Source organism: Pristiophorus japonicus, chromosome 12 (assembly GCF_044704955.1).
Source record: "Pristiophorus japonicus isolate sPriJap1 chromosome 12, sPriJap1.hap1, whole genome shotgun sequence".
NCBI lineage: Eukaryota > Metazoa > Chordata > Chondrichthyes > Pristiophoridae > Pristiophorus > Pristiophorus japonicus.
In genome coordinates, this window is record NC_091988.1 from 131,883,939 (window position 1) to 131,911,828 (window position 27,890).

Sequence of the window (27,890 nt, forward strand, 5' to 3'; positions counted from 1 at the left end):
GGTAGTGTGCCACCGGCAGTGTGTTTCGGGCAGTGTGTCTCGGGCGGCGTGTCTCGGGCCCTCGGGCAGCGTGTTTCGGGCAGTGTGTCTTGGGCGGTGTGTCTCGGGCGGTGTGTCTCGGGTAGTGTGTCTCGGGTAGTGTGTCTCGGGCAGTGTGTCTTGGGCAGTGTGTCTCGGGCAGTGTGTCTCGGGCAGCGTGTTTCGGGCAGTGTGTCTCGAGCAGTGTGTCTCGGGCAGCGTGACTCGAGCAGCGTGTCTCGGGCAGTGTGTCTCGGGCAGCGTGTTTCGGGCAGTGTGTCTCGAGCAGTGTGTCTCGAGCAGTGTGTCTCGGGCAGCGTGTCTCGGGCGGTGTGACTCGGGCAGCGTATCTCGGGCAGTGTGTCTCGGGCAGTGTATCTTGAGCAGTGTGTCTCGAACAGTGTGTCTCGGGCCCTCGGGCAGCGTGTTTCGGGCAGTGTGTCTCGAGCAGCGTGTCTCGGACAGTGTGTCTCGCAAATGTGTCCCGGACAGTGTGTCTCGGGCAGCGTGTCTCGGGCAGTGTTTCTCGGGTAGCGTGTCTCGGGCCCTCGGGCAGTGTGTCTCGGGCAGCGTGCCTCGGGCAGCGTGTCTCGGGCAGCGTGTCTCGGGCCCTCGGGCAGTGTGTCTCGGGCAGTGTGTCTCGGGCAGTGTGTCTCAGGCAGTGTGCTCGGGCAGTGTGTCTCAGGCAGTGTGCCTCGGGCAGCGTGTTTCGGGCAGTGTGTCTCGGGCAGCGTGTCTCGGGCCCTCGGGCAGCGTGTTTCGGGCAGTGTGTCTCGGGCTGCGTGTCTCGGGTGGTGTGTCTCGGGTAGTGTGTCTCGGGCAGTGTGTCTCGGGCAGCGTGTTTCGGGCAGTGTGTCTCGAGCAGTGTGTCTTGGGCAGTGTGTCTCGGGCAGCGTGTTTCGGGCCCTCCGGCAGTGTGTCTCGGGCAGTGTGTCTCGGGCAGTGTGTCTCGCGAAGCGTGTCTCGGGCAGTGTGTCTCGGGTAGTGTGCCTCCAGCAGTGTGTCTCGTGCAGTGTGTTTCGGGCAGTGTGTTTCGGGCAGTGTGTCTTGGGCAGTGTGTTTCGGGCAGTGTGTTTCATGCAGTGTGTCTCGAGCAGCGTTTCTCAGGAAGTGTGTCTCGCAAATGTGTCTCGGGCAGCGTGTCTCAGGCAGCGTGTCTCGGGCAGTGTGTCTCGGGCAGTGTGTCTCGGGCAGTGTGTCTCGAGCAGCGTGTCTCGGGCCGCGTGTCTCGGGTAGCGTGTCTCGGGCCCTCGGGCAGTGTGTCTCGGGCAGCGTGTCTCGGGCAGTGTGTCTCGGGCAGTGTTACTCAGGCAGTGTGCCTCGGGCAGTGTGTTTCGGGCAGTGTGTCTCGGGCAGCGTGTCTCGGGCCCTCGGGCAGCGTGTTTCGGGCAGTGTGTCTTGGGCAGTGTGTCTCGGGTATTGTGTCTCGAGCAGCGTGTCTCGGGCAGTGTGTCTCGCAAATGTGTCTCGGGCAGCGTGTCTCGGGTGGTGTGTCTCGGGTAGTGTGTCTCGGGCAGTGTGTCTCGGGCAGCGTGTTTCGGGCAGTGTGTCTCGAGCAGTGTGTCTCGGGCAGTGTGTCTCGGGCAGCGTGTTTCGGGCCCTCCGGCAGTGTGTCTCGGGCTGTGTGTCTCGGGCTGTGTGTCTCGGGCAGCGTGTCTCGGGCCCTCGGGCAGCGTGTTTCGGGCAGTGTGTCTTGTGCAGTGTGTCTCGGGCAGTGTGTTTCGGGCAGTGTGTCTCGAGCAGCGTGTCTCGGGCAGTGTGTCTCGCAAATGTGTCCCGCACAGTGTGTCTCGGGCAGCGTGTCTCGGGCAGTGTGTCTTAGGTAGCGTTATTCGGGCCCTCGGGCAGCGTGTCTCGGGCAGTGTGTCTCGGGCAGTGTGTCTCGAGCAGTGTGTCTCGGGCAGCGTGTCTCGTGCCCTCGGGCAGCGTGTTTCGGGCAGTGTGTCTCGAGCAGTGTGTCTTGGGCAGTGTGTCTCGGGCAGCGTGTTTCGGGCCCTCCGGCAGTGTGTCTCGGGCAGTGTGTCTCGGGCAGTGTGTCTCGCGAAGCGTGTCTCGGGCAGTGTGTCTCGGGTAGTGTGCCTCCAGCAGTGTGTCTCGTGCAGTGTGTTTCGGGCAGTGTGTTTCGGGCAGTGTGTCTTGGGCAGTGTGTTTCGGGCAGTGTGTTTCATGCAGTGTGTCTCGAGCAGCGTTTCTCAGGAAGTGTGTCTCGCAAATGTGTCTCGGGCAGCGTGTCTCAGGCAGCGTGTCTCGGGCAGTGTGTCTCGGGCAGTGTGTCTCGGGCAGTGTGTCTCGAGCAGCGTGTCTCGGGCAGCGTGTCTCGGGTAGCGTGTCTCGGGCCCTCGGGCAGTGTGTCTCGGGCAGCGTGTCTCGGGCAGTGTGTCTCGGGCAGTGTTACTCAGGCAGTGTGCCTCGGGCAGTGTGTTTCGGGCAGTGTGTCTCGGGCAGCGTGTCTCGGGCCCTCGGGCAGCGTGTTTCGGGCAGTGTGTCTTGGGCAGTGTGTCTCGGGTATTGTGTCTCGAGCAGCGTGTCTCGGGCAGTGTGTCTCGCAAATGTGTCTCGGGCAGCGTGTCTCGGGTGGTGTGTCTCGGGTAGTGTGTCTCGGGCAGTGTGTCTCGGGCAGCGTGTTTCGGGCAGTGTGTCTCGAGCAGTGTGTCTCGGGCAGTGTGTCTCGGGCAGCGTGTTTCGGGCCCTCCGGCAGTGTGTCTCGGGCTGTGTGTCTCGGGCTGTGTGTCTCGGGCAGCGTGTCTCGGGCCCTCGGGCAGCGTGTTTCGGGCAGTGTGTCTTGTGCAGTGTGTCTCGGGCAGTGTGTTTCGGGCAGTGTGTCTCGAGCAGCGTGTCTCGGGCAGTGTGTCTCGCAAATGTGTCCCGCACAGTGTGTCTCGGGCAGCGTGTCTCGGGCAGTGTGTCTTAGGTAGCGTTATTCGGGCCCTCGGGCAGCGTGTCTCGGGCAGTGTGTCTCGGGCAGTGTGTCTCGAGCAGTGTGTCTCGGGCAGCGTGTCTCGTGCCCTCGGGCAGCATGTTTCGGGCAGTGTGTCTTGGGCAGTGTGTCTCGGACAGTGTGTTTCGGGCAGTGTGTTTCGGGCAGTGTGTTTCGGGCAGTGTGTCTCGGGCAGCGTTTCTCGCGCAGCGTGTCTCGGGCAGTGTGTCTCGGGCAGTGTGTCTCGGGCTGAGTGTCTCGGGCTGAGTGTCTCGGGTAGTGTGCCTTGGGCAGTGTGTCTCAGGCAGTGTGTCTTGAGCAGTGTGTCTCGGGCAGCGTGTCTCGGGCCCTCGGGCAGCGTGTTTCGGGCAGTGTGTCTTGGGCAGTGTGTTTCGGGCAGTGTGTTTCGGGCAGTGTGTCTCGAGCAGCGTGTCTCGGGCAGTGTGTCTCGCAAATGTGTCTCGGGCAGTGTGTCTTGGGCAGTGTGTCTCGGGCAGTGTGTCTCGGGCAGTGTGTTTCGGGTAGCGTGTCTCGAGCCCTCGGGCAGCGTGTTTCGGGCAGTGTGTCTCGAACAGCGTGTCCCGGACAGTGTGTCTCGGGCAGCGTGTCTCGGGCAGTGTTTCTCGGGTAGAGTGTCTCGGGCCCTCGGGCAGCGTGTCTCGGGCAGCGTGTCTCGGGCAGCGTGTCTCGGGCAGTGTGTCTCGGGTAGCGTGTCTGAAGCAGCGTGTCTCGCGCAGCGTGTCTCGCGCAGCGTGTCTCGCGTAGCGTGTCTCGGGTAGTGTGTCTCGGGCAGCGTGTCTCGGGCCCTCGAGCAGCGTGTTTCGGACAGTGCGTTTCGGGCAGCGTGTCTCAGGCAGTGTGTTTCGGGCAGTGTGTCTCGAGCAGCGTGTCTCGGACAGTGTGTCTCGCAAATGTGTCCCGGACAGTGTGTCTCGGGCAGCGTGTCTCGGGCAGTGTTTCTCGGGTAGCGTGTCTCGGGCCCTCGGGCAGTGTGTCTCGGGCAGCGTGCCTCGGGCAGCGTGCCTCGGGCAGTGTGTCTCGGGCAGCGTGTCTAGGGCAGCGTGTCTCGGGCAGTGTGTCTCGGGCAGTGTTCCACCGGCAGTGTGTCTCGGGCAGTGTGTCTCGGGCAGTGTGTCTCGGGCAGTGTGTCTCGGGCAGTGTGTCTCGGGCAGCGTGTCTCGGGCCCTCGGGCAGCGTGTTTCGGGCAGTGTGTCTCGGGCAGTGTGTCTCGAGCAGTGTGTCTCGGGCAGTGTGTCTCGGGCAGCGTGTTTCGGGCCCTCCGGCAGTGTGTCTCGGGCTGTGTGTCTCGGGCTGTGTGTCTCGGGCAGCGTGTCTCGGGCCCTCGGGCAGCGTGTTTCGGGCAGTGTGTCTTGTGCAGTGTGTCTCGGGCAGTGTGTTTCGGGCAGTGTGTCTCGAGCAGCGTGTCTCGGGCAGTGTGTCTCGCAAATGTGTCCCGCACAGTGTGTCTCGGGCAGCGTGTCTCGGGCAGTGTGTCTTAGGTAGCGTTATTCGGGCCCTCGGGCAGCGTGTCTCGGGCAGTGTGTCTCGAGCAGTGTGTCTCGGGCAGCGTGTCTCGTGCCCTCGGGCAGCATGTTTCGGGCAGTGTGTCTTGGGCAGTGTGTTTCGGGCAGTGTGTTTCGGGCAGTGTGTTTCGGGCAGTGTGTTTCGGGCAGTGTGTCTCGGGCAGCGTTTCTCGCGCAGCGTGTCTCGGGCAGTGTGTCTCGGGCAGTGTGTCTCGGGCTGAGTGTCTCGGGCTGAGTGTCTCGGGTAGTGTGCCTTGGGCAGTGTGTCTCAGGCAGTGTGTCTTGAGCAGTGTGTCTCGGGCAGCGTGTCTCGGGCCCTCGGGCAGCGTGTTTCGGGCAGTGTGTCTTGGGCAGTGTGTTTCGGGCAGTGTGTTTCGGGCAGTGTGTCTCGAGCAGCGTGTCTCGGGCAGTGTGTCTCGCAAATGTGTCTCGGGCAGTGTGTCTTGGGCAGTGTGTCTCGGGCAGTGTGTCTCGGGCAGTGTGTTTCGGGTAGCGTGTCTCGAGCCCTCGGGCAGCGTGTTTCGGGCAGTGTGTCTCGAACAGCGTGTCCCGGACAGTGTGTCTCGGGCAGCGTGTCTCGGGCAGTGTTTCTCGGGTAGAGTGTCTCGGGCCCTCGGGCAGCGTGTCTCGGGCAGCGTGTCTCGGGCAGCGTGTCTCGGGCAGTGTGTCTCGGGTAGCGTGTCTGAAGCAGCGTGTCTCGCGCAGCGTGTCTCGCGCAGCGTGTCTCGCGTAGCGTGTCTCGGGTAGTGTGTCTCGGGCAGCGTGTCTCGCGCAGCGTGTCTCAGGCAGCGTGTCTCGGGCAGCTTGTCTCGGGCAGTGTGTCTCGCGAAGCGTGTCTTGGGCAGTGTGTCTCGGGCAGCGTGTCTCGTGCAGCGTGTCTCGGGCAGTGTGTCTCGCGAAGCGTGTCTCGGGCAGTGTGTCTCGGGTAGTGTGCCTCCAGCAGTGTGTCTCGTGCAGTGTGTTTCGGGCAGTGTGTCTCGGGCAGCGTGTCTCGGGCCCTCGGGGAGTGTGTTTCGGGCAGTGTGTCTTGGGCAGTGTGTTTCGGGCAGTGTGTTTCATGCAGTGTGTCTCGAGCAGCGTTTCTCAGGCAGTGTGTCTCGCAAATGTGTCTCGGGCAGTGTGTCTCGGGCAGCGTGTCTCGGGCAGCGTGTCTCGGGCAGTGTGTCTCGGGCAGTGTGTCTCGAGCAGCGTGTCTCGGGTAGCGTGTCTCGGGCCCTCGAGCAGCGTGTTTCGGACAGTGCGTTTCGGGCAGCGTGTCTCAGGCAGTGTGTTTCGGGCAGTGTGTCTCGAGCAGCGTGTCTCGGACAGTGTGTCTCGCAAATGTGTCCCGGACAGTGTGTCTCGGGCAGCGTGTCTCGGGCAGTGTTTCTCGGGTAGCGTGTCTCGGGCCCTCGGGCAGTGTGTCTCGGGCAGCGTGCCTCGGGCAGCGTGCCTCGGGCAGTGTGTCTCGGGCAGTGTGTCTCGGGCAGCGTGTCTAGGGCAGCGTGTCTCGGGCAGTGTGTCTCGGGCAGTGTTCCACCGGCAGTGTGTCTCGGGCAGTGTGTCTCGGGCAGTGTGTCTCGGGCAGTGTGTCTCGGGCAGCGTGTCTCGGGCCCTCGGGCAGCGTGTTTCGGGCAGTGTGTCTCGGGCAGTGTGTCTCGGGCAGCGTGTCTCGGGCAGCGTGTCTCGGGCAGTGTGTCTCGGGCCCTCGGGCAGCGTGTCTTGGGCAGCGTGTCTCGGGCAGTGTGTCTCGGGCAGCGTGTCTCGGGCCCTCGGGCAGCGTGTTTCGGGCAGTGTGTCTCGGGCAGTGTGTCTCGGGCAGCGTGTCTCGGGCAGCGTGTCTCGGGCAGTGTGTCTCGGGTAGTGTGCCACCGGCAGTGTGTCTCAGGCAGTGTGTTTCGGGCAGTGTGTCTCGGGCAGTGTGTCTCGGTCAGCGTGTCTCGGGCCCTCGGGCAGCGTGTCTCGGGCAGTGTGTCTCGGGCAGTGTGTCTCGGGCAGTGTGTCTCGGGCAGCGTGTTTCGGGCAGTGTGTCTCGAGCAGTGTGTCTCGAGCAGTGTGTCTCGGGCAGCGTGTCTCGGGCCCTCGGGCAGTGTGTCTCGGGCAGTGTGTCTCGGGCAGTGTGTCTCGGGTGGTGTGCCTCCGGCAGTGTGTTTCGGGCAGTGTGTCTCGGGAAGCGTGTCTCGGGCTTTCGGGCAGCGTGTTTTGGGCAGTGTGTCTCGGGTAGTGTGTCTCGAGCAGCGTGTCTCGGGCAGTGTGTCTCGCAAATGTGTCTCGGGCAGCGTGTCTCAGGTGGTGTGTCTCGGGCAGTGTGTCTCGGGCAGTGTGTCTCGGGCAGTGTGTCTCGGGCAGTGTGTCTCGGGCAGTTTGTCTCGGGCAGCGTGTTTCGGGCAGTGTGTCTCGAGCAGTGTGTCTCGAGCAGTGTGTCTCGGGCAGCGTGTCTCGGGCCCTCGGGCAGTGTGTCTCGGGCAGTGTGTCTCGGGTGGTGTGCCTCCGGCAGTGTGTCTTGGGCTGTGTGTCTCGGGCAGTGTCTTTCGGGCAGTGTGTCTCGGGCAGCGTGTTTCGGGCAGTGTGTCTTGTGCAGTGTGTCTCGGGCAGTGTGTTTCGGGCAGTGTGTCTCGGGTAGTGTGTCTCGGGCAGTGTGTCTCGGGCAGTGTGTTTCGGGCAGTGTGTCTCGAGCAGTGTGTCTCGGGCAGCGTGTCTCGGGCAGCGTGTTTCGGGCAGTGTGTCTCGAGCAGTGTGTCTTGGGCAGTGTGTCTCGGGCAGCGTGTTTCGGGCCCTCCGGCAGTGTGTCTCGGGCAGTGTGTCTCGGGCAGTGTGTCTCGCGAAGCGTGTCTCGGGCAGTGTGTCTCGGGTAGTGTGCCTCCAGCAGTGTGTCTCGTGCAGTGTGTTTCGGGCAGTGTGTTTCGGGCAGTGTGTCTTGGGCAGTGTGTTTCGGGCAGTGTGTTTCATGCAGTGTGTCTCGAGCAGCGTTTCTCAGGAAGTGTGTCTCGCAAATGTGTCTCGGGCAGCGTGTCTCAGGCAGCGTGTCTCGGGCAGTGTGTCTCGGGCAGTGTGTCTCGGGCAGTGTGTCTCGAGCAGCGTGTCTCGGGCCGCGTGTCTCGGGTAGCGTGTCTCGGGCCCTCGGGCAGTGTGTCTCGGGCAGCGTGTCTCGGGCAGTGTGTCTCGGGCAGTGTTACTCAGGCAGTGTGCCTCGGGCAGTGTGTTTCGGGCAGTGTGTCTCGGGCAGCGTGTCTCGGGCCCTCGGGCAGCGTGTTTCGGGCAGTGTGTCTTGGGCAGTGTGTCTCGGGTATTGTGTCTCGAGCAGCGTGTCTCGGGCAGTGTGTCTCGCAAATGTGTCTCGGGCAGCGTGTCTCGGGTGGTGTGTCTCGGGTAGTGTGTCTCGGGCAGTGTGTCTCGGGCAGCGTGTTTCGGGCAGTGTGTCTCGAGCAGTGTGTCTCGGGCAGTGTGTCTCGGGCAGCGTGTTTCGGGCCCTCCGGCAGTGTGTCTCGGGCTGTGTGTCTCGGGCTGTGTGTCTCGGGCAGCGTGTCTCGGGCCCTCGGGCAGCGTGTTTCGGGCAGTGTGTCTTGTGCAGTGTGTCTCGGGCAGTGTGTTTCGGGCAGTGTGTCTCGAGCAGCGTGTCTCGGGCAGTGTGTCTCGCAAATGTGTCCCGCACAGTGTGTCTCGGGCAGCGTGTCTCGGGCAGTGTGTCTTAGGTAGCGTTATTCGGGCCCTCGGGCAGCGTGTCTCGGGCAGTGTGTCTCGGGCAGTGTGTCTCGAGCAGTGTGTCTCGGGCAGCGTGTCTCGTGCCCTCGGGCAGCGTGTTTCGGGCAGTGTGTCTCGAGCAGTGTGTCTTGGGCAGTGTGTCTCGGGCAGCGTGTTTCGGGCCCTCCGGCAGTGTGTCTCGGGCAGTGTGTCTCGGGCAGTGTGTCTCGCGAAGCGTGTCTCGGGCAGTGTGTCTCGGGTAGTGTGCCTCCAGCAGTGTGTCTCGTGCAGTGTGTTTCGGGCAGTGTGTTTCGGGCAGTGTGTCTTGGGCAGTGTGTTTCGGGCAGTGTGTTTCATGCAGTGTGTCTCGAGCAGCGTTTCTCAGGAAGTGTGTCTCGCAAATGTGTCTCGGGCAGCGTGTCTCAGGCAGCGTGTCTCGGGCAGTGTGTCTCGGGCAGTGTGTCTCGGGCAGTGTGTCTCGAGCAGCGTGTCTCGGGCAGCGTGTCTCGGGTAGCGTGTCTCGGGCCCTCGGGCAGTGTGTCTCGGGCAGCGTGTCTCGGGCAGTGTGTCTCGGGCAGTGTTACTCAGGCAGTGTGCCTCGGGCAGTGTGTTTCGGGCAGTGTGTCTCGGGCAGCGTGTCTCGGGCCCTCGGGCAGCGTGTTTCGGGCAGTGTGTCTTGGGCAGTGTGTCTCGGGTATTGTGTCTCGAGCAGCGTGTCTCGGGCAGTGTGTCTCGCAAATGTGTCTCGGGCAGCGTGTCTCGGGTGGTGTGTCTCGGGTAGTGTGTCTCGGGCAGTGTGTCTCGGGCAGCGTGTTTCGGGCAGTGTGTCTCGAGCAGTGTGTCTCGGGCAGTGTGTCTCGGGCAGCGTGTTTCGGGCCCTCCGGCAGTGTGTCTCGGGCTGTGTGTCTCGGGCTGTGTGTCTCGGGCAGCGTGTCTCGGGCCCTCGGGCAGCGTGTTTCGGGCAGTGTGTCTTGTGCAGTGTGTCTCGGGCAGTGTGTTTCGGGCAGTGTGTCTCGAGCAGCGTGTCTCGGGCAGTGTGTCTCGCAAATGTGTCCCGCACAGTGTGTCTCGGGCAGCGTGTCTCGGGCAGTGTGTCTTAGGTAGCGTTATTCGGGCCCTCGGGCAGCGTGTCTCGGGCAGTGTGTCTCGGGCAGTGTGTCTCGAGCAGTGTGTCTCGGGCAGCGTGTCTCGTGCCCTCGGGCAGCATGTTTCGGGCAGTGTGTCTTGGGCAGTGTGTCTCGGACAGTGTGTTTCGGGCAGTGTGTTTCGGGCAGTGTGTTTCGGGCAGTGTGTCTCGGGCAGCGTTTCTCGCGCAGCGTGTCTCGGGCAGTGTGTCTCGGGCAGTGTGTCTCGGGCTGAGTGTCTCGGGCTGAGTGTCTCGGGTAGTGTGCCTTGGGCAGTGTGTCTCAGGCAGTGTGTCTTGAGCAGTGTGTCTCGGGCAGCGTGTCTCGGGCCCTCGGGCAGCGTGTTTCGGGCAGTGTGTCTTGGGCAGTGTGTTTCGGGCAGTGTGTTTCGGGCAGTGTGTCTCGAGCAGCGTGTCTCGGGCAGTGTGTCTCGCAAATGTGTCTCGGGCAGTGTGTCTTGGGCAGTGTGTCTCGGGCAGTGTGTCTCGGGCAGTGTGTTTCGGGTAGCGTGTCTCGAGCCCTCGGGCAGCGTGTTTCGGGCAGTGTGTCTCGAACAGCGTGTCCCGGACAGTGTGTCTCGGGCAGCGTGTCTCGGGCAGTGTTTCTCGGGTAGAGTGTCTCGGGCCCTCGGGCAGCGTGTCTCGGGCAGCGTGTCTCGGGCAGCGTGTCTCGGGCAGTGTGTCTCGGGTAGCGTGTCTGAAGCAGCGTGTCTCGCGCAGCGTGTCTCGCGCAGCGTGTCTCGCGTAGCGTGTCTCGGGTAGTGTGTCTCGGGCAGCGTGTCTCGCGCAGCGTGTCTCAGGCAGCGTGTCTCGGGCAGCTTGTCTCGGGCAGTGTGTCTCGCGAAGCGTGTCTTGGGCAGTGTGTCTCGGGCAGCGTGTCTCGTGCAGCGTGTCTCGGGCAGTGTGTCTCGCGAAGCGTGTCTCGGGCAGTGTGTCTCGGGTAGTGTGCCTCCAGCAGTGTGTCTCGTGCAGTGTGTTTCGGGCAGTGTGTCTCGGGCAGCGTGTCTCGGGCCCTCGGGCAGTGTGTTTCGGGCAGTGTGTCTTGGGCAGTGTGTTTCGGGCAGTGTGTTTCATGCAGTGTGTCTCGAGCAGCGTTTCTCAGGCAGTGTGTCTCGCAAATGTGTCTCGGGCAGTGTGTCTCGGGCAGTGTGTCTCGGGCAGTGTGTCTCGGGCAGTGTGTCTCGAGCAGCGTGTCTCGGGTAGCGTGTCTCGGGCCCTCGAGCAGCGTGTTTCGGACAGTGCGTTTCGGGCAGCGTGTCTCAGGCAGTGTGTTTCGGGCAGTGTGTCTCGAGCAGCGTGTCTCGGACAGTGTGTCTCGCAAATGTGTCCCGGACAGTGTGTCTCGGGCAGCGTGTCTCGGGCAGTGTTTCTCGGGTAGCGTGTCTCGGGCCCTCGGGCAGTGTGTCTCGGGCAGCGTGCCTCGGGCAGCGTGCCTCGGGCAGTGTGTCTCGGGCAGTGTGACTCGGGCAGCGTGTCTAGGGCAGCGTGTCTCGGGCAGTGTGTCTCGGGCAGTGTTCCACCGGCAGTGTGTCTCGGGCAGTGTGTCTCGGGCAGTGTGTCTCGGGCAGCGTGTCTCGGGCCCTCGGGCAGCGTGTTTCGGGCAGTGTGTCTCGGGCAGTGTGTCTCGAGCAGTGTGTCTCGGGCAGTGTGTCTCGGGCAGCGTGTTTCGGGCCCTCCGGCAGTGTGTCTCGGGCTGTGTGTCTCGGGCTGTGTGTCTCGGGCAGCGTGTCTCGGGCCCTCGGGCAGCGTGTTTCGGGCAGTGTGTCTTGTGCAGTGTGTCTCGGGCAGTGTGTTTCGGGCAGTGTGTCTCGAGCAGCGTGTCTCGGGCAGTGTGTCTCGCAAATGTGTCCCGCACAGTGTGTCTCGGGCAGCGTGTCTCGGGCAGTGTGTCTTAGGTAGCGTTATTCGGGCCCTCGGGCAGCGTGTCTCGGGCAGTGTGTCTCGGGCAGTGTGTCTCGAGCAGTGTGTCTCGGGCAGCGTGTCTCGTGCCCTCGGGCAGCATGTTTCGGGCAGTGTGTCTTGGGCAGTGTGTTTCGGGCAGTGTGTTTCGGGCAGTGTGTTTCGGGCAGTGTGTTTCGGGCAGTGTGTCTCGGGCAGCGTTTCTCGCGCAGCGTGTCTCGGGCAGTGTGTCTCGGGCAGTGTGTCTCGGGCTGAGTGTCTCGGGCTGAGTGTCTCGGGTAGTGTGCCTTGGGCAGTGTGTCTCAGGCAGTGTGTCTTGAGCAGTGTGTCTCGGGCAGCGTGTCTCGGGCCCTCGGGCAGCGTGTTTCGGGCAGTGTGTCTTGGGCAGTGTGTTTCGGGCAGTGTGTTTCGGGCAGTGTGTCTCGAGCAGCGTGTCTCGGGCAGTGTGTCTCGCAAATGTGTCTCGGGCAGTGTGTCTTGGGCAGTGTGTCTCGGGCAGTGTGTCTCGGGCAGTGTGTTTCGGGTAGCGTGTCTCGAGCCCTCGGGCAGCGTGTTTCGGGCAGTGTGTCTCGAACAGCGTGTCCCGGACAGTGTGTCTCGGGCAGCGTGTCTCGGGCAGTGTTTCTCGGGTAGAGTGTCTCGGGCCCTCGGGCAGCGTGTCTCGGGCAGCGTGTCTCGGGCAGCGTGTCTCGGGCAGTGTGTCTCGGGTAGCGTGTCTGAAGCAGCGTGTCTCGCGCAGCGTGTCTCGCGCAGCGTGTCTCGCGTAGCGTGTCTCGGGTAGTGTGTCTCGGGCAGCGTGTCTCGCGCAGCGTGTCTCAGGCAGCGTGTCTCGGGCAGCTTGTCTCGGGCAGTGTGTCTCGCGAAGCGTGTCTTGGGCAGTGTGTCTCGGGCAGCGTGTCTCGTGCAGCGTGTCTCGGGCAGTGTGTCTCGCGAAGCGTGTCTCGGGCAGTGTGTCTCGGGTAGTGTGCCTCCAGCAGTGTGTCTCGTGCAGTGTGTTTCGGGCAGTGTGTCTCGGGCAGCGTGTCTCGGGCCCTCGGGGAGTGTGTTTCGGGCAGTGTGTCTTGGGCAGTGTGTTTCGGGCAGTGTGTTTCATGCAGTGTGTCTCGAGCAGCGTTTCTCAGGCAGTGTGTCTCGCAAATGTGTCTCGGGCAGTGTGTCTCGGGCAGCGTGTCTCGGGCAGCGTGTCTCGGGCAGTGTGTCTCGGGCAGTGTGTCTCGAGCAGCGTGTCTCGGGTAGCGTGTCTCGGGCCCTCGAGCAGCGTGTTTCGGACAGTGCGTTTCGGGCAGCGTGTCTCAGGCAGTGTGTTTCGGGCAGTGTGTCTCGAGCAGCGTGTCTCGGACAGTGTGTCTCGCAAATGTGTCCCGGACAGTGTGTCTCGGGCAGCGTGTCTCGGGCAGTGTTTCTCGGGTAGCGTGTCTCGGGCCCTCGGGCAGTGTGTCTCGGGCAGCGTGCCTCGGGCAGCGTGCCTCGGGCAGTGTGTCTCGGGCAGTGTGTCTCGGGCAGCGTGTCTAGGGCAGCGTGTCTCGGGCAGTGTGTCTCGGGCAGTGTTCCACCGGCAGTGTGTCTCGGGCAGTGTGTCTCGGGCAGTGTGTCTCGGGCAGTGTGTCTCGGGCAGCGTGTCTCGGGCCCTCGGGCAGCGTGTTTCGGGCAGTGTGTCTCGGGCAGTGTGTCTCGGGCAGCGTGTCTCGGGCAGCGTGTCTCGGGCAGTGTGTCTCGGGCCCTCGGGCAGCGTGTCTTGGGCAGCGTGTCTCGGGCAGTGTGTCTCGGGCAGCGTGTCTCGGGCCCTCGGGCAGCGTGTTTCGGGCAGTGTGTCTCGGGCAGTGTGTCTCGGGCAGCGTGTCTCGGGCAGCGTGTCTCGGGCAGTGTGTCTCGGGTAGTGTGCCACCGGCAGTGTGTCTCAGGCAGTGTGTTTCGGGCAGTGTGTCTCGGGCAGTGTGTCTCGGTCAGCGTGTCTCGGGCCCTCGGGCAGCGTGTCTCGGGCAGTGTGTCTCGGGCAGTGTGTCTCGGGCAGTGTGTCTCGGGCAGCGTGTTTCGGGCAGTGTGTCTCGAGCAGTGTGTCTCGAGCAGTGTGTCTCGAGCAGTGTGTCTCGGGCAGCGTGTCTCGGGCCCTCGGGCAGTGTGTCTCGGGCAGTGTGTCTCGGGCAGTGTGTCTCGGGTGGTGTGCCTCCGGCAGTGTGTTTCGGGCAGTGTGTCTCGGGAAGCGTGTCTCGGGCTTTCGGGCAGCGTGTTTTGGGCAGTGTGTCTCGGGTAGTGTGTCTCGAGCAGCGTGTCTCGGGCAGTGTGTCTCGCAAATGTGTCTCGGGCAGCGTGTCTCAGGTGGTGTGTCTCGGGCAGTGTGTCTCGGGCAGTGTGTCTCGGGCAGTGTGTCTCGGGCAGTGTGTCTCGGGCAGTTTGTCTCGGGCAGCGTGTTTCGGGCAGTGTGTCTCGAGCAGTGTGTCTCGAGCAGTGTGTCTCGGGCAGCGTGTCTCGGGCCCTCGGGCAGTGTGTCTCGGGCAGTGTGTCTCGGGTGGTGTGCCTCCGGCAGTGTGTCTTGGGCTGTGTGTCTCGGGCAGTGTCTTTCGGGCAGTGTGTCTCGGGCAGCGTGTTTCGGGCAGTGTGTCTTGTGCAGTGTGTCTCGGGCAGTGTGTTTCGGGCAGTGTGTCTCGGGTAGTGTGTCTCGGGCAGTGTGTCTCGGGCAGTGTGTTTCGGGCAGTGTGTCTCGAGCAGTGTGTCTCGGGCAGCGTGTCTCGGGCCCTCGGGCAGCGTGTCTCGGGCCCTCGGGCAGCATGTTTCGGGCAGTGTGTCTTGGGCAGTGTGTCTCGGGCAGTGTGTTTCGGGCAGTGTGTTTCGGGCAGCGTGTCTCGGGCAGCGTGTCTCGCAAATGTGTCCCGGGCAGCGTGTCTCGGGCAGTGTGTCTCGGGCAGCGTGTCTCGGGCAGCGTGTCTCGGGCAGTGTGTCTCGGGCAGAGTGTCTCGGGCAGAGTGTCTCGGGCAGCGTGTCTCGGGAAGCGTGTCTCGAGATGTGTGTCTCGGGTATTGTGTCTCGGGTAGTATGTCTCGGGCAGCGTGTCTCGGGCTGTGTGTCTCGGGCAGTGTGTCTCGAGCAGTGTGTCTCGGGTAGCGTGTCTCGGGCCCTCGGGCAGAGAAGTCAAAAAAGAAGTAGAAAGAAATCAAAAGGTGACGTCACAGCCAATGTGGTAAGTGATTGGCTGCTGATTGGTGAGTAGTTTTTCTTTTTCTTTATTAATCAGTAACTTTTAACATTGTTGTCGGCAATTTAAGTGTATCTAAGGGTTAAGTCATGGCAGGACAGCTCGGTCACGTGATATGCTCCTCCTGTACCATGTGGGAACACCGGGACAACACCAGTGTCCCTGACGACTACATGTGCGGGAAGTATGTCCACCTCCGGCTACTGACGGTCCGCGTTGCGGAGTTGGAGCTGAAGGTGGATTCACTCTGGAGCATCCACGATGCTGAGAATGACGTGAGTATCACGTGTAGCGAGTTGGTCTTACCGCAGGAGAAGGTCCACAGCCAGCGAGGGAATGGAAGACCAGCAGGAAGAGTAGTGCAAGGAAGGTAGTGCAGGGTTCCCCTGTGGTCATCCCACTGCAAAACAGATACACTGCTTTGAGTGCTGTTGAGGGGGATGACTCATCAGGAGCGGGCAGCAGCAGCCAAGTTCATGGCACCGTGGCTGGCTCTGTTGCACAGGAGGGCAGGAAAAAGAGTGGGAGCGCGATAGTGATAGGGGATTCAATTGTAAGGGGAATAGATAGGCGTTTCTGCGGCCGCAACCGAGACTCCAGGATGGTATGTTGCCTCCCTGGTGCAAGGATGTCTCGGAGCGGGTGCAGGACATTCTAAAAAGGGAGGGAGAACAGCCAGTTGTCGTAGTGCATGTTGGTACCAATGACATAGGTAAAAAAAGGGATGAGTTCCTACGAAATGAATTTAAGGAGCTAGGAGCTAAATTAAAAAGTAGGACCTCAAAAGTAGTAATCTCGGGATTGCTACCAGTGCCATGTGCTAGTTAGAGTAGGAATCGCAGGATAGCTCAGATGAATACGTGGCTTGAGCAATGGTGCAGCAGGGAGGGATTCAAATTCCTGGGGCATTGGAACCGGTTCTGGGGGAGGTGGGACCAGTACAATCCGGACGGTCTGCACCTGGGCAGAATCGGAACCAATGTCCTCGGGGGAGTGTTTGCTAGTGCTGTTGGGGAGGAGTTAAACTAATATGGCAGGGGGATGGGAACCAATGCAGGGAGATAGAGGGAAACAAAAAGGAGGCAAAAACAAAAGACAGAAAGGAGATGAGGAAAAGTGGAGGGCAGAGAAACCCAAGGCAAAGAACAAAAAGGGCCATTGTACAGCAAAATTCTAAAAGGACAGAGGGTGTTAAAAAAACAAGCCTAAAGGCTTTGTGTCTTAATGCAAGGAGTATCCGCAATAAGGTGGATGAATTAACTGTGCAAATAGATGTTAACAAATATGATGTGATTGGGATTACGGAGACGTGGCTCCAGGATGAGCAGGGCTGGGAACTCAACATCCAGGGGTATTCAACATTCAGGAAGGATAGAATAAAAGGAAAAGGAGGTGGGGTAGCATTGCTGGTTAAGGAGGAGATTAAGGCAATAGTTAGGAAGGACATTAGCTTGGATGATGTGGAATCTATATGGGTAGAGCTGCAGAACACCAAAGGGCAAAAAACGTTAGTGGGAGTTGTGTACAGACCTCCAAACAGTAGTAGTGATGTTGGGGAGGGCATCAAACATGAAATTAGGGGTGCGTGCAATAAAGGTGCAGCAGTTATAATGGGTGACTTTAATATGCACATAGATTGGGCTAACCAAACTGGAAGCAATACGGTGGAGGAGGATTTTCTGGAGTGCATAAGGGATGGTTTTTTAGACCAATATGTCGAGGAACCAACTAGGAGGGAGGCCATCTTAGACTGGGTGTTATGTAATGAGAGAGGATTAATTAGCAATCTCGTTGTGCGAGGCCCCTTGGGGAAGAGTGACCATAATATGGTGGAATTCTGCATTGGGATGGAGAATGAAACAGTTAATTCAGAGACCATAGTCCAGAACTTAAAGAAGGCTAACTTTGAAGGTATGAGGCGTGAATTGGCTGGGATGGATTGGCGAATGATACTTAAGGGGTTGACTGTGGATGGGCAATGGCAGACATTTAGAGACCGCATGGATGAACTACAACAATTGTACATTCCCGTCTGGCATAAAAATAAAAAAGGGAAGGTGGCTCAACCGTGGCTATCAAGGGAAATCAGGGATAGTATTAAAGCCAAGGAAGTGGCATACAAATTGGCCAGAAATAGCAGCGAACCTGGGGACTGGGAGAAATTTAGAACTCAGCAGAAGAGGACAAAGGGTTTGATTAGGGCAGGGAAAATGGAGTATGAGAAGAAGCTTGCAGGGAACATTAAGACGGACTGCAAAAGTTTCTATAGATATGTAAAGAGAAAAAGGTTAGTAAAGACAAACGTAGGTCCGCTGCAGTCAGAATCAGGGGAAGTCATAACGGGGAACAAAGAAATGGCGGACCAATTGAACAAGTACTTTGGTTCAGTATTCACTGAGGAGGACACGAACAACCTTCCGGTTATAAAAGGGATCGGGGGGTCTAGTAAGGAGGAGGAACTGAGGGAAATCCTTATTAGCCGGGAAATTGTGTTGGGGAAATTGATGGGATTGAAGGCCGATAAATCCCCAGGGCCTGATGGACTGCATCCCAGAGTACTTAAGGAGGTGGCCTTGGAAATAGTGGATGCGTTGACAGTCATTTTCCAACATTCCATTGACTCTGGATCAGTTCCTATGGAGTGGAGGGTAGCCAATGTAACCCCACATTTTAAAAAAGGAGGGAGAGAGAAAACAGGGAATTATAGACCGGTCAGCCTGACATCGGTAGTGGGTAAAATGATGGAATCAATTATTAAGGATGTCATAGCAGTGCATTTGGAAAGAGGTGACATGATAGGTCCAAGTCAGCATGGATTTGTGAAAGGGAAATCATGCTTGACAAATCTTCTGGAATTTTTTGAGGATGTTTCCAGTAGAGTGGACAAGGGAGAACCAGTTGATGTGGTATATTTGGACTTTCAGAAGGCGTTCGACAAGGTCCCACACAAGAGATTGATGTGCAAAGTTAGAGCACATGGGATTGGGGGTAGTGTACTGACATGGATTGAGAACTGGTTGTCAGACAGGAAGCAAAGAGTAGGAGTAAATGGGTACTTTTCAGAATGGCAGGCAGTGACTAGTGGGGTACCGCAAGGTTCTGTGCTGGGGCCCCAGCTGTTTACACTGTACATTAATGATTTAGATGAGGGGATTAAATGTAGTATCTCCAAATTTGCGGATGACACTAAGTTAGGTGGCAGTGTGAGCTGCGAGGAGGATGCTGTGAGGCTGCAGAGCGACTTGGATAGGTTAGGTGAGTGGGCAAATGCATGGCAGATGAAGTATAATGTGGATAAATGTGAGGTTATCCACTTTGGTGGTAAAAACAGAGAGACAGACTATTATCTGAATGGTGACAGATTAGGAAAAGGGGAGGTGCAAAGAGACCTGGGTGTCATGGTACATCAGTCATTGAAGGTTGGCATGCAGGTGCAGCAGGCGGTTAAGAAAGCAAATGGCATGTTGGCCTTCATAGCAAGGGGATTTGAGTACAGGGGCAGGGAGGTGTTGCTACAGTTGTACAGGGCATTGGTGAGGCCACACCTGGAGTATTGTGTACAGTTTTGGTCTCCTAACCTGAGGAAGGACATTCTTGCTATTGAGGGAGTGCAGCGAAGGTTCACCAGACTGATTCCCGGGATGGCGGGACTGACCTATCAAGAAAGACTGGATCAACTGGGCTTGTATTCACTGGAGTTCAGAAGAATGAGAGGGGACCTCATAGAAACATTTAAAATTCTGACGGGGTTAGACAGGTTAGATGCAGGAAGAATGTTCCCAATGTTGGGGAAGTCCAGAACCAGAGGTCACAGTCTAAGGATAAGGGGTAAGCCATTTAGGACCGAGATGCGGAGGAACTTCTTCACCCAGAGAGTGGTGAACCTGTGGAATTCTCTACCACAGAAAGTTGTTGAGGCCAATTCACTAAATATATTCAAAAAGGAGTTAGATGAGGTCCTTACTACTAGGGGGATCAAGGGGTATGGTGAGAAAGCAGGAATGGGGTACTGAAGTTGAATGTTCAGCCATGAACTCATTGAATGGCGGTGCAGGCTAGAAGGGCCGAATGGCCTACTCCTGCACCTATTTTCTATGTTTCTATGTTTCTATGTCTCGAGCAGCGTGTCTCGGACAGTGTGTCTCGCAAATGTGTCCCGGACAGTGTGTCTCGGGTAGCGTGTCTCGGGCAGTGTGTCTCGGGCAGCGTGTCTCGCGAAGCGTGTCTCGGGCAGTGTGTCTCGCGAAGCGTGTCTCGCGAAGCGTGTCTCTGGCAGCGTGTCTCGGGCATCGTGTCTCGGGCAGTGTGTCTCGGGCAGTGTGTCTCGGGCAGTGTGTCTCGGGCAGTGTGATTCGGGCAGCGTGACTCGGGCAGTGTGTCTCGCGAAGCGTGTCTCGGGCAGCGTGTCTCGGACAGCGTGTCTCGGGCAGCGTGTCTCGCGAAGCGTGTCTCGCGAAGCGTGTCTCAGGTAGTGTGTCTCGGGTAGTGTGTCTCGGGTAGTGTGTCTCGCAAAGCGTGTCTCGGGCAGTGTGTCTCGCAAAGCGTGTCTCGGGCAGTGTGCCTCGGGCAGTGTGTCTCGGGCAGTGTGTCTCGGGCAGTGTGTCTCGGGCAGTGTGTCTCGAGCAGTGTGTCTCGGGCAGCGTGTCTCGGGCGCTCGGGCAGCGTGTCTTGGGCAGCGTGTCTTGGGCAGTGTGTCTCGGGCAGTGTGTTTCGGGCAGTGTGTTTCGGGCAGTGTGTCTCGAGCAGCGTGTCTCGGGCAGTGTGTCTCGCAAATGTGTCTCGGGCAGTGTGTCTCGGGTAGTGTGTCTCGCAAATGTGTCTCGGGCAGTGTGTTTCGGGTAGCGTGTTTCGGGCCCTCGAGCAGCGTGTTTCGGGCAGTGTGTCTTGGGCAGTGTGTCTCAGGCAGTGTGTTTCGGGCAGTGTGTCTCGAGCAGCGTGTCTCGGACAGTGTGTCTCGCAAATGTGTCCCGGACAGTGTGTCTCGGGCAGCGTGTCTCGGGCAGTGTTTCTCGGGTAGCGTGTCTCGGGCCCTCGGGCAGTGTGTCTCGGGCAATGTGTCTCGGGTAGCGTGTGTCGGGCAGTGTGTCTCGGGTAGTGTGTCTCGGGCAGCGTATCTCGGGCATTGTGTCTCGGGCAGCGTGTCTTGGGCAGCGTGTCTCGGGCAGTGTGTCTCGGGCATTGGGTCTCGGGTAGCGTGTGTCGGGCAGTGTGTCTCGGGTAGTGTGTCTCGGGCAGCGTGTCACGGGCAGTGTGTCTCGCGAAGCGTGTCTCGGGCAGTGTGTCTCGAGCAGTGTATCTCGCGCAGCGTGTCTCGGGCAGTGTGTCTCGGGCAGTGTGTCTCGGGTAGCGTTTGTCGGGCAGTGTGTCTCGGGCAGCGTGTATCGGGCAGCGTGTCTCGGGCAGTGTGTCTCGCGAAGCGTGTCTCGGGCAGTGTGTCTCGGGCAGCGTGTATCGGGCAGCGTGTCTCGGGCAGCGTGTCTCGGGCAGTGTGTCTCGGGCAGCGTGTCTCGGGCATTGTGTCTCGAGCAGTGTGTCTCGTGCAGTGTGTCTCAGGCAGTGTGTCTCGGGCAATGTGTCTCGGGTAGCGTGTGTCGGGCAGTGTGTCGGGTAGTGTGTCTCGGGCAGCATATCTCGGGCATTGTGTCTCGCGAAGCGTGTATCGGGCAGCATGTCTCGCGAAGCGTGTCTCGGGCAGTGTGTCTCGAGCAGTGTGTCTCGCGCAGCGTGTCTCGGGCAGTGTGTCTCGGGCAGTGTGTCTCGGGTAGCGTTTGTCGGGGAGTGTGTCTCGGGTAGTGTGTCTCGCGAAGCGTGTCTCGGGCAGCGTGTCTCGGGCAGCGTGTTTCGGGCAGCGTGTCTCGGGCAGCGTGTCTCGGGCAGTGTGTCTCGGGCAGCGTGTCTCGGGCAGTGTGTCTCGCGAAGCGTGTCTCGGGCAGTGTGTCTCGCGAAGCGTGTCTCGCGAAGCGTGTCTCTGGCAGCGTGTCTCGGGCAGCGTGTCTCGGGCAGCGTGTCTCGGGCAGCGTGTCTCGCGAAGCGTGTCTCGGGCAGTGTGTCTCGGGCAGTGTGTCTCGGGCAGCGTGTCTCGGGCAGCGTGTCTCGCGAAGCGTGTCTCAGGCAGTGTGTCTCGGGCAGTGTGTCTCGCGAAGCGTGTCTCGCGAAGCGTGTCTCTGGCAGTGTGTCTCGGGCAGCGTGTCTCGGGCAGCGTGTCTCGGGCAGCGTGTCTCGCGAAGCGTGTCTCGGGCAGTGTGTCTCGGGCAGTGTGTCTCGGGCAGCGTGTCTCGGGCAGCGTGTCTCGCGAAGCGTGTCTCAGGCAGTGTGTCTCGGGCAGTGTGTCTCGCGAAGCGTGTCTCGGGTAGCGTGTCTCGGGCAGCGTGTCTCGGGCAGTGTTTCTCGAGCAGTGTGTCTCGGGCAGCGTGTCTCGGGCCCTCGGGCAGCGTGTCTTGGGCAGCGTGTCTCGGGCAGTGTGTCTCGGGCAGCGTGTCTCGGGCAGCGTGTCTCGGGCAGCGTGTCTCGCGAAGCGTGTCTCGGGCTGTGTGTCTCGGGCAGTGGGTCTCGGGCAGTGTGTCTCGGGCAGCGTGTCTCGGGCAGCGTGTCTCGGGCAGTGGGTCTCGGGCAGTGGGTCTCGGGCAGTGTGTCTCGGGTAGTGTGTCTCGGGCAGCATGTCTCGGGCAGCGTGTCTCGCGAAGCGTGTCTCGGGCAGTGTGTCTCGGGCAGTGGGTCTCGGGCAGTGTGTCTCGGGTAGTGTGTCTCGGGCAGCGTGTCTCGGGCAGTGTGTCTCGCGAAGCGTGTTTCGGGCAGTGTGTCTGGGCAGTGTGTCTCGGGCAGTGTGTTTCGGGCAGTGTGTCTCGAGCAGCGTGTCTCGGGCAGTGTGTCTCGCAAATGTGTCCCGGACAGTGTGTCTCGGGTAGCGTGTCTCGGTCCCTCGGGCAGCGTGTCTCGGGCAGCATGTCTCGGGTAGTGTGTCTCGGGTAGTGTGTCTCGGGCAGCGTGTCTCGCGCAGTGTGTCTCGGGCAACGTGTCTCGGGCAGTGTGTCTCGGGCAGTATGCCTCGAGCAGTGTGTCTCGGGCAGCGTGTCTCGGGCAGCGTGTCTCGGGTAGCGTGTCTCGGGTAGTGTGTCTCGGGCAGCGTGTCTCGCGCAGTGTGTCACGGGCAGCGTGTCTCGGGCAGCGTGTCTCGCGCAGCGTGTCTCGGGCAGTGTGTCTCGGGCAGTATGCCTCGAGCAGTGTGTCTCGGGCAGCGTGTCTCGGGCAGCGTGTCTCGGGCAGCGTGTCTCGGGCAGTGTGTCTCGGGCAGCGTGTCTCGGGCATTGTGTCTCGAGCAGTGTGTCTCGTGCAGCGTGTCTCGGGCAGTGTGTCTCGGGCAGTGTGTCTCGGGTAGCGTGTGTCGGGCAGTGTGTCTCAGGTAGTGTGTCTCGGGCAGCGTATCTCGGGCATTGTGTCTCGCGAAGCGTGTATCGGGCAGCGTGTCTCGGGCAGCATGTCTCGGGCAGTGTGTCTCGGGCAGTGTGTCTTGGGCAGTTTGTCTTGGGCAGTGTGTCTCGGGCAGTGTGTCTCGGGCAGTGTGTCTCGGACAGCGTGTCTCGGGCAGCGTGTCTCGGGCAGTGTGTCTCGCGCAGCGTGTCTCGGGCAGCGTGTATCGGGCAGCATGTCTCGGGCAGTGTGTCTCGGGCAGCGTGTATCGGTCAGTGTGTCTCGGGCAGCGTGTCTCGGGCAGTGTATCTCGAGCAGTGTGTCTCGCGCAGCATGTCTCGGGCAGTGTGTCTCGGGCAGTGTGTCTCGGGTAGTGTGTCTCGGGCAGCGTGTCACGGGCAGTGTGTCTCGTGAAGCGTGTCTCGGGCAGTGTGTCTCGAGCAGTGTGTCTCGCGCAGAGTGTCTCGGGCAGTGTGTCTCGGGCAGTGTGTCTCGGGTAGCGTTTGTCGGGCAGTGTGTCTCGGGTAGTGTGTCTCGCAAATGTGTCCCGGACAGTGTGTCTCGGGCAGCGTGTCTCGGGCAGTGTTTCTCGGGTAGCGTGTCTCGGGCCCTCGGGCAGTGTGTCTCGGGCAATGTGTCTCGGGTAGCGTGTGTCGGGCAGTGTGTCTCGGGTAGTGTGTCTCGGGCAGCGTATCTCGGGCATTGTGTCTCGGGCTGCGTGTCTTGGGCAGCGTGTCTCGGGCAGTGTGTCTCGGGCATTGGGTCTCGGGTAGCGTGTGTCGGGCAGTGTGTCTCGGGTAGTGTGTCTCGGGCAGCGTGTCACGGGCAGTGTGTCTCGCGAAGCGTGTCTCGGGCAGTGTGTCTCGAGCAGTGTATCTCGCGCAGCGTGTCTCGGGCAGTGTGTCTCGGGCAGTGTGTCTCAGGTAGCGTTTGTCGGGCAGTGTGTCTCGGGCAGCGTGTATCGGGCAGCGTGTCTCGGGCAGTGTGTCTCGCGAAGCGTGTCTCGGGCAGTGTGTCTCGGGCAGCGTGTATCGGGCAGCGTGTCTCGGGCAGCGTGTCTCGGGCATTGTGTCTCGAGCAGTGTGTCTCGTGCAGTGTGTCTCAGGCAGTGTGTCTCGGGCAATGTGTCTCGGGTAGCGTGTGTCGGGCAGTGTGTCGGGTAGTGTGTCTCGGGCAGCATATCTCGGGCATTGTGTCTCGCGAAGCGTGTATCGGGCAGCGTGTCTCGCGAAGCGTGTCTCGGGCAGTGTGTCTCGAGCAGTGTGTCTCGCGCAGCGTGTCTCGGGCAGTGTGTCTCGGGCAGTGTGTCTCGGGTAGCGTTTGTCGGGGAGTGTGTCTCGGGTAGTGTGTCTCGCGAAGCGTGTCTCGGGCAGCGTGTCTCGGGCAGCGTGTATCGGGCAGCGTGTCTCGGGCAGCGTGTCTCGGGCAGTGTGTCTCGGGCAGCGTGTCTCGGGCAGTGTGTCTCGCGAAGCGTGTCTCGGGCAGTGTGTCTCGCGAAGCGTGTCTCGCGAAGCGTGTCTCTGGCAGTGTGTCTCGGGCAGCGTGTCTCGGGCAGCGTGTCTCGGGCAGCGTGTCTCGCGAAGCGTGTCTCGGGCAGTGTGTCTCGGGCAGCGTGTCTCGGGCAGCGTGTCTCGCGAAGCGTGTCTCAGGCAGTGTGTCTCGGGCAGTGTGTCTCGCGAAGCGTGTCTCGCGAAGCGTGTCTCGGGCAGCGTGTCTCGGGCAGCGTGTCTCGGGCAGCGTGTCTCGCGAAGCGTGTCTCGGGCAGTGTGTCTCGGGCAGTGTGTCTCGGGCAGCGTGTCTCGCGAAGCGTGTCTCAGGCAGTGTGTCTCGGGCAGTGTGTCTCGCGAAGCGTGTCTCGGGTAGCGTGTCTCGGGCAGCGTGTCTCGGGCAGTGTTTCTCGAGCAGTGTGTCTCGGGCAGCGTGTCTCGGGCCCTCGGGCAGCGTGTCTTGGGCAGCGTGTCTTGGGCAGTGTGTCTCGGGCAGTGTGTCTCGGGCAGCGTGTCTCGGGCAGCGTGTCTCGGGCAGCGTGTCTCGCGAAGCGTGTCTCGGGCTGTGTGTCTCGGGCAGTGGGTCTCGGGCAGTGTGTCTCGGGCAGCGTGTCTCGGGCAGCGTGTCTCGGGCGGTGGGTCTCGGGCAGTGGGTCTCGGGCAGTGTGTCTCGGGTAGTGTGTCTCGGGCAGCATGTCTCGGGCAGCGTGTCTCGCGAAGCGTGTCTCGGGCAGTGTGTCTCGGGCAGTGGGTCTCGGGCAGTGTGTCTCGGGTAGTGTGTCTCGGGCAGCGTGTCTCGGGCAGTGTGTCTCGCGAAGCGTGTTTCGGGCAGTGTGTCTGGGCAGTGTGTTTCGGGCAGTGTGTCTCGAGCAGCGTGTCTCGGGCAGTGTGTCTCGCAAATGTGTCCCGGACAGTGTGTCTCGGGTAGCGTGTCTCGGTCCCTCGGGCAGCGTGTCTCGGGCAGCATGTCTCGGGTAGTGTGTCTCGGGTAGTGTGTCTCGGGCAGCGTGTCTCGCGCAGTGTGTCTCGGGCAACGTGTCTCGGGCAGTGTGTCTCGGGCAGTATGCCTCGAGCAGTGTGTCTCGGGCAGCGTGTCTCGGGCAGCGTGTCTCGGGTAGCGTGTCTCGGGTAGTGTGTCTCGGGCAGCGTGTCTCGCGCAGTGTGTCACGGGCAGCGTGTCTCGGGCAGCGTGTCTCGCGCAGCGTGTCTCGGGCAGTGTGTCTCGGGCAGTATGCCTCGAGCAGTGAGTCTCGGGCAGCGTGTCTCGGGCAGCGTGTCTCGGGCAGCGTGTCTCGGGCAGTGTGTCTCGGGCAGCGTGTCTCGGGCATTGTGTCTCGAGCAGTGTGTCTCGAGCAGTGTGTCTCGTGCAGCGTGTCTCGGGCAGTGTGTCTCGGGCAGTGTGTCTCGGGTAGCGTGTGTCGGGCAGTGTGTCTCAGGTAGTGTGTCTCGGGCAGCGTATCTCGGGCATTGTGTCTCGCGAAGCGTGTATCGGGCAGCGTGTCTCGGGCAGCATGTCTCGGGCAGTGTGTCTCGGGCAGTGTGTCTTGGGCAGTTTGTCTTGGGCAGTGTGTCTCGGGCAGTGTGTCTCGGGCAGTGTGTCTCGGACAGCGTGTCTCGGGCAGCGTGTCTCGGGCAGTGTGTCTCGCGCAGCGTGTCTCGGGCAGCGTGTATCGGGCAGCATGTCTCGGGCAGTGTGTCTCGGGCAGCGTGTATCGGTCAGTGTGTCTCGGGCAGCGTGTCTCGGGCAGTGTATCTCGAGCAGTGTGTCTCGCGCAGCATGTCTCGGGCAGTGTGTCTCGGGCAGTGTGTCTCGGGTAGTGTGTCTCGGGCAGCGTGTCACGGGCAGTGTGTCTCGTGAAGCGTGTCTCGGGCAGTGTGTCTCGAGCAGTGTGTCTCGCGCAGAGTGTCTCGGGCAGTGTGTCTCGGGCAGTGTGTCTCGGGTAGCGTTTGTCGGGCAGTGTGTCTCGGGTAGTGTGTCTCGCGAAGCGTGTCTCGGGCAGTGTGTCTCGGGCAGCGTGTATCGGGCAGCGTGTCTCGGGCAGCGTGTCTCGGGCAGTGTGTCTCGGGCAGCGTGTCTCGGGCATTGTGTCTCGAGCAGTGTGTCTCGTGCAGCGTGTCTCGGGCAGTGTGTCTCGGGCAATGTGTCTCGGGTAGCGTGTGTCGGGCAGTGTGTCTCGGGTAGTGTGTCTCGGGCAGCGTATCTCGGGCATTGTGTCTCGCGAAGCGTGTATCGGGCAGCGTGTCTCGGGCAGCGTGTCTCGGGCAGTGTGTCTTGGGCAGTTTGTCTCGGGCAGCGTGTCTCGGGCAGCGTGTCTCGGGCAGCGTGTCTCGGGCAGTGTGTCTCGCAAATGTGTCTCGGGCAGCGTGTCTCGGGCAGCGTGTATCGGGCAGCATGTCTCGGGCAGTGTGTCTCGGGCAGCGTGTCTCGGGCAGCGTGTCTCGGGCAGCGTGTATCGGTCAGTGTGTCTCGGGCAGCGTGTCTCGGGCAGCGTATCTCGAGCAGTGTGTCTCGCGCTGCGTGTCTCGCGCAGCGTGTCTCGGGCAGTGTGTCTCGGGCAGTGTGTCTCGGGCAGTGTGTCTCGGGTAGTGTGTCTCGGGCAGCGTGTCACGGGCAGTGTGTCTCGCGAAGCGTGTCTCGGGCAGTGTGTCTCGAGCAGTGTGTCTCGCGCAGCGTGTCTCGGGCAGTGTGTCTCGGGCAGTGTGTCTCGGGTAGCGTTTGTCGGGCAGTGTGTCTCGGGTAGTGTGTCTCGCGAAGCGTGTCTCGGGCAGTGTGTCTCGGGCAGCTTGTATCGGGCAGCGTGTCTCGGGCAGTGTGTCTCGGGCAGTGTGTCTCGGACAGCGTGTCTCGGGCAGCGTGTCTCGGGCAGTGTGTCTCGCGCAGCGTGTCTCGGGCAGCGTGTATCGGGCAGCATGTCTCGGGCAGTGTGTCTCGGGCAGCGTGTATCGGTCAGTGTGTCTCGGGCAGCGTGTCTCGGGCAGTGTATCTCGAGCAGTGTGTCTCGCGCAGCATGTCTCGGGCAGTGTGTCTCGGGCAGTGTGTCTCGGGTAGTGTGTCTCGGGCAGCGTGTCACGGGCAGTGTGTCTCGTGAAGCGTGTCTCGGGCAGTGTGTCTCGAGCAGTGTGTCTCGCGCAGAGTGTCTCGGGCAGTGTGTCTCGGGCAGTGTGTCTCGGGTAGCGTTTGTCGGGCAGTGTGTCTCGGGTAGTGTGTCTCGCAAATGTGTCCCGGACAGTGTGTCTCGGGCAGCGTGTCTCGGGCAGTGTTTCTCGGGTAGCGTGTCTCGGGCCCTCGGGCAGTGTGTCTCGGGCAATGTGTCTCGGGTAGCGTGTGTCGGGCAGTGTGTCTCGGGTAGTGTGTCTCGGGCAGCGTATCTCGGGCATTGTGTCTCGGGCTGCGTGTCTTGGGCAGCGTGTCTCGGGCAGTGTGTCTCGGGCATTGGGTCTCGGGTAGCGTGTGCCGGGCAGTGTGTCTCGGGTAGTGTGTCTCGGGCAGCGTGTCACGGGCAGTGTGTCTCGCGAAGCGTGTCTCGGGCAGTGTGTCTCGAGCAGTGTATCTCGCGCAGCGTGTCTCGGGCAGTGTGTCTCGGGCAGTGTGTCTCAGGTAGCGTTTGTCGGGCAGTGTGTCTCGGGCAGCGTGTATCGGGCAGCGTGTCTCGGGCAGTGTGTCTCGCGAAGCGTGTCTCGGGCAGTGTGTCTCGGGCAGCGTGTATCGGGCAGCGTGTCTCGGGCAGCGTGTCTCGGGCATTGTGTCTCGAGCAGTGTGTCTCGTGCAGTGTGTCTCAGGCAGTGTGTCTCGGGCAATGTGTCTCGGGTAGCGTGTGTCGGGCAGTGTGTCGGGTAGTGTGTCTCGGGCAGCATATCTCGGGCATTGTGTCTCGCGAAGCGTGTATCGGGCAGCGTGTCTCGCGAAGCGTGTCTCGGGCAGTGTGTCTCGAGCAGTGTGTCTCGCGCAGCGTGTCTCGGGCAGTGTGTCTCGGGCAGTGTGTCTCGGGTAGCGTTTGTCGGGGAGTGTGTCTCGGGTAGTGTGTCTCGCGAAGCGTGTCTCGGGCAGCGTGTCTCGGGCAGCGTGTATCGGGCAGCGTGTCTCGGGCAGCGTGTCTCGGGCAGTGTGTCTCGGGCAGCGTGTCTCGGGCAGTGTGTCTCGCGAAGCGTGTCTCGGGCAGTGTGTCTCGCGAAGCGTGTCTCGCGAAGCGTGTCTCTGGCAGTGTGTCTCGGGCAGCGTGTCTCGGGCAGCGTGTCTCGGGCAGCGTGTCTCGCGAAGCGTGTCTCGGGCAGTGTGTCTCGGGCAGCGTGTCTCGGGCAGCGTGTCTCGCGAAGCGTGTCTCAGGCAGTGTGTCTCGGGCAGTGTGTCTCGCGAAGCGTGTCTCGCGAAGCGTGTCTCGGGCAGCGTGTCTCGGGCAGCGTGTCTCGGGCAGCGTGTCTCGCGAAGCGTGTCTCGGGCAGTGTGTCTCGGGCAGTGTGTCTCGGGCAGCGTGTCTCGCGAAGCGTGTCTCAGGCAGTGTGTCTCGGGCAGTGTGTCTCGCGAAGCGTGTCTCGGGTAGCGTGTCTCGGGCAGCGTGTCTCGGGCAGTGTTTCTCGAGCAGTGTGTCTCGGGCAGCGTGTCTCGGGCCCTCGGGCAGCGTGTCTTGGGCAGCGTGTCTTGGGCAGTGTGTCTCGGGCAGTGTGTCTC